Below are 5,163 nucleotides of genomic sequence, written 5' to 3' on the forward strand. Positions count from 1 at the left end.
TGGATTTTATCAAAACACCTTATATGCATGTATGAAATTCTAAATAAATTATTTAAACAAAATAAAGAACACAACTACTTCATCTTAAAAAAAAAAAAGAGAGATGGAAGCAACCTAAATGTCCCTCAACTGGTGAGTGGATAATGAAATTGTGGTATATTTACACAATGGAGTTCTCCTCAGCAGTAAAGAAAGAGGAAATCATGAAATTTGCAGGTAAATGGATGGATCTAATATACTAAGTGAAGTAACACAGACTCAGAAAAACAAAAGATATATGTTCTCCCTCATATGTGAATCCTAGCACCAAATCCTTATATGTGAGTGCATATCCTGATGTAATTGCAGGAACCAGGAAATGGAAGGGAACCAGGGGGGTAAAGGAAAAGGAGGAACCTAAGAGAGAACAGTAGGGGACAAGTGATACCAAAAGGGGGTAAAATGGGGTATTTAAATGAGAGAAGAGTGAGAGTTCTACAAGGAACCATGTGAGTCAATGGGGAGAAGGAGCTCAAGAGAGGGGAACCATAGGAGACAGATATTATCAAGGGTGAAATGGGGAAAATTGGGTCCTAAAAATTGGGAGGAAAGAGGGACAGATGGATGGATGGATAGATGATAGAGAGATAGATGATAGATAGATAGATAGATGATAGATAGATAGATAGATGATTGATAGATAGATAGATGATAGATAGATAGATAGATAGATAGATAGATAGATGATAGATAAAGACAATGCTTAGCAAGAGTGAAAAATCAGGAGAAATGTATTAGTTCAAAAGCCTACTGAAAAATTACACATACAATATCTTTACATGAGTCCATGTGTATAGCTGAAGGCTACCTAACAAGAAAATGTGCCAGACAGGAAAAACCTCCCTTCAAGTTGTAGGCCAGGGTCATCCAAGAGACTCCCAAAATTACACAGGCTATTGCCACAGCCCTTGATTGCCTCCCAGAACTTGAAGGTAAGACCCTATTGCTGAAGGTAAGACCCTCCCTGAAGTCTAGCTCTCATAGCTTTGGAGAACACTATGCAAACTGCTAAGGGAGAACATCAATCGATGGTCCATCCCCAGCTTCAAGGTCTAATAAACATGACAATGACAAGCACAGCAAACTATATTGGGGCAGTAGTAGCACTTTTATCTTGGGGCTAATCAATAGCTACCTAGTCAGACTAAAAGCCCACTCAATGGGAGGGAACTCATGTGTGGTACTGTAGACATACCCAAATATGCATGGCTGGACAGGTCATAGATCTTAGAGAAGGCCCTAAGGCTGTCATATCCCAGACAAATGTAATTTCTTGCTATATGCTAAATGTGAATCCTCATATTTACAGACAAGTATGCCAGTTACCACTCATCAAAGAAGCTTCTTTTTCAATAGTAATAATAATAATAATTAATAATAATACTAACAGAGATTATTACTGAGTTCCAGTACTGGTCACACACAGAAAACAAGTGTCTGTGACATGTCCAACCCTAAGTGACACATCTACAATGGAACCTCGACACCTCAGGCTCAAGGAGCAAGGCAGAATAAGGGATGTGGCGGACACAAATGCATCTCTCAGCTCTCATCAAGGAAGCTCCCTCATGCAACAGAGGGACATAATCACAAAAGGCCACAAATGGCCAAAGTGTAGAGAATGAGTCTACCGAGAGTGGGTCTCTGGACAGGAATCCTATATTAAACTTCACCGTGCCGGGGCTCAGGGACCATTGCAGAAGAAGGGGCGGAAAGATTGTAAGAATGAAGGAAGAGGTGCGTGACCATAAGAACATAGCATCTTACAGGCTCCTGGGACCCCGCTCATAGGAATCTACAGCAATTGTGTCAGCAAACTCAAGCAGACAAAAACCCAGCATAGAGCTGTGGCACTATGGGCAGTTGATTCCTGCTGGGAGAAGGAGAGCTGATCTTCTTTAAGGGAGGGACTCCAGATAGGCGTCCACTAGGTCTAGACCCAGTGGATGAAGCTGCACTGAGGGATGTCTGGAGGCACTAACTGGACTCGATAGGCCTTCACATAAACGGCAGAATGCATGAAATTTGGTGGTGGTGTGGGGGGGGTATGGGTGGGTGTGGATGGGGAGGGTATAAAGATGATTAAGATATTTTGTATGAAAAACACAAAAATTCAATAAAAATAAATAAAACTAAAAATTTTAAAGGACAAAATGTTTTTCAACACACGGTACAGCACATGTACAGTACAAACCACTTTCCTGTCATTCTCTAAACAATACAATATGACAGGTTTTACCCAGCATTTCCATTGTTATAGCTATTATAAGCAACCTAGAAGTGATTTAAATAAGCAGAAAGACGTGTGTAGGATGCAGGCTCATACCATCCCATTTCATATCAGGGACTCGAGCATCTGCACATTTTGGTACCTGCAGGGGGCCCTGGAACCGTCTATCCCATCACAATGAGGGATGACTTCTAAGCATGCACTTTTCACAGTTTCAGAATTTCAAAACGCTAATACATTTTGCCTCTGTGTGGCAAAGAGAAATAAATGCCTTCCTTGTTTTCTTAGTGAATGATGCCCAGGGCCCATCAGCTCTCATGCAAATGTCTCCAAGTGGGGCAGACCCTCCCTGGTGTGCACTGATGTGTTGAATAGGAATGTGCTGTAAAATAATCACGTATCCAGGATCTTCCTTATTTATTTAATCTTGCCTTATGGCAAAACAGAATACCCTTGTTTGATTCTGTTCTTTCTTGATTAATCCGTGGTACTTTTATAAGACAGATTCTCCCACCCTCCACCCCAGAGGATTTTAATTATATCTGAGGTAAATTTGCATCACAGACAAGTCAGACAAAAATTTGAAAGTGCTTTCTCCTTTTGGTCTTAGACTGTCTACTAGTCCAACATATTTTATACTGAAGAAATAATAAGCAGGCATTCCAACATGATTCCTGAAGAGTGTGCCTATGGAGAGATATTACGAAAATCATACACCGTTTCCCTTCCTGTTGAACAAAACAAGAAAGCCTTCCATTTTTAATCACCCACTACAGAGCGCCTGTTATTCAAAAATGTGGGGGTGATGGCAGGCTTCCTGCAAAGAGCTCTAAGCTGAAGGCAGGAATTTTGGCTGCTGAGAACCGCATTCTGCCTGCGTCAGCAGTTCACAGCAATGCTCTCCTCTGTGGTTCAGGAACCCCTGTCACATCAGACAATGGCTATTTGATAGGAAAAAAGCCATGGGTGCTGACTGTACTGGAGAGTGTGTTCTGAGTAGCAACAAACAGAAACATACTGTGGTCCACTGCCTGGTGAAATTACTTTGGGGTATTTAAATATTATAATATGCATGAGTTATTGGATGGGAACTCTGGAAATCAGTCCTGAAAAATTAACTATTTCAACTCTGAAACATATATTATTTAATCTCCTAACTAAACTGTATAATGAATAGTCTTCATTTTAAAATCCATCGGGCCCTACTTGCTAAAATCTCCCTCCCTCCCTCCTTCTCTCCCTCTCATCTCAACAATTAAAAGAAAACAGGATGAAAAGAATGAATGCGGGTTTCCAAAATACTGTATAATAAACCTTTTTGCTTCCATTTAAAATCATGAATTTAGGATAGGAACAACTGTATTTTTGTAGACCTCTGCTCTCCTTGGTTCTTGGTCCCAGAGATATGATCTGTGTCTTGCAGTTGCAATCACAGGGCTGATGGATTTGGCACAGCTTCCCAGTCTGTGATCCCACAATGTCAAATGTGTATCCTTTGTAATCATCTCCCAAAGTCACACTGGACCATTTCACTCTTGCACTCCAGCATCTCATTACCCGAGAAATATATATTTTTAAAATGTTCAACCTTGGGCTGGAGAGATAGCACAGCAGTTAAGAACACTGACTGTTCTTGCAGAAGACCTGGGTTCGAATCCCAGCACCCACATGGCAGCTAACAACTGTCTGTAACTCCAGTTCCAGGGGATCCGACAGTCTCTTCTGACCTCTGCGGCATTGCACGACATGGGTGCACTTACCTACATGCAGGCAATACATACATACACATAAAATAAAAATGATAAATAAAATATTTTTAAAAAACATTCAACATCTTTTGTCAATCAGGGATACCCAAATTAAAATCACTTTCAGATTTCACCTCATCTTATCAGAAAAGCTAGGATTCAAAACACAACAACACATGTTGGTGATGACGTGGAGAAAGAGGAACTCTTAACCACTGCTGGTGGGAGTAAAAACTGGTGCAGCCACTATGGAAATAAGTATGAAGATTCAAAAAAAAAAGAAGCTTGAAATTGGTGCTGAAGCGACGGCTCCAAGATTAAGAGCGCCGGCTGCTCTTACAGAAAACCTTGGCTCAGTTCCCATCACTCACATGGCAGCTAAGAATCGTCCTTAGCTCCAGTTCCAGGGAATCCAACACCCTCTTCTGACCTCCATGGGCATTGCATAACATGGGTCCACTTACATACATGCAGGCAATTCACTTATACACATAAAATACAAATAGTAAGTAACTAAGACTTGAACTTGATCTACTAAATGATCCAGCCATACCACTATGCATCACATACGCCAAAGACTCTGTACCCTACTGTAGAAATACCTGTCTATCCCTGTTTGTTGCCGCCCTTTTCATCACTCAACTGATGAATGCATAACGAAAGTGCTACATATACACAGTGGAATCTTATTCAGGTCTTTAAAAAAATCAAAATTACAAAATTTGTAAATAAATGGATAAAATGGGTAACCCAGACCCAGAAAGACAAATATCACATATTTTCTCTTATAGCTGTGTTGGCTTTGAAATCCTAGATATGCGTGCTTCAGTTTAATAATCTAGAGAAGTCAGGAATCTAGTAAATAAATGGCCAAGGGGGAGGCTTCCCGACGTGGGGGTGGGGGGAGGCTATCTGACGTGGGGGAGGCTTCCTGGGAGGGGAGGTAGAATGCATTGATATAAACGGAGAAAGAGGACTAACAGAGTAGGAAGGATAAATGAGGTGAGGACGGAGAGGGCAGGGCAGGCAGAGGAGGGAGTGTGGGGAGGAATAGCCAACACTACAGTCCTTTAGAAAAGGTCAAATGGAAATCTGCCAGTGTGGAAGCTACTTAAAGTGTGTGTGTGTGTGTGTGTGTGTGTGTGT

The sequence above is a fragment of the Nannospalax galili genome, unplaced genomic scaffold (genome assembly GCF_000622305.1).
Source record: "Nannospalax galili isolate Female #2095 unplaced genomic scaffold, S.galili_v1.0 scaffold1289, whole genome shotgun sequence".
NCBI classification, from domain to species: Eukaryota; Metazoa; Chordata; class Mammalia; order Rodentia; family Spalacidae; genus Nannospalax; species Nannospalax galili.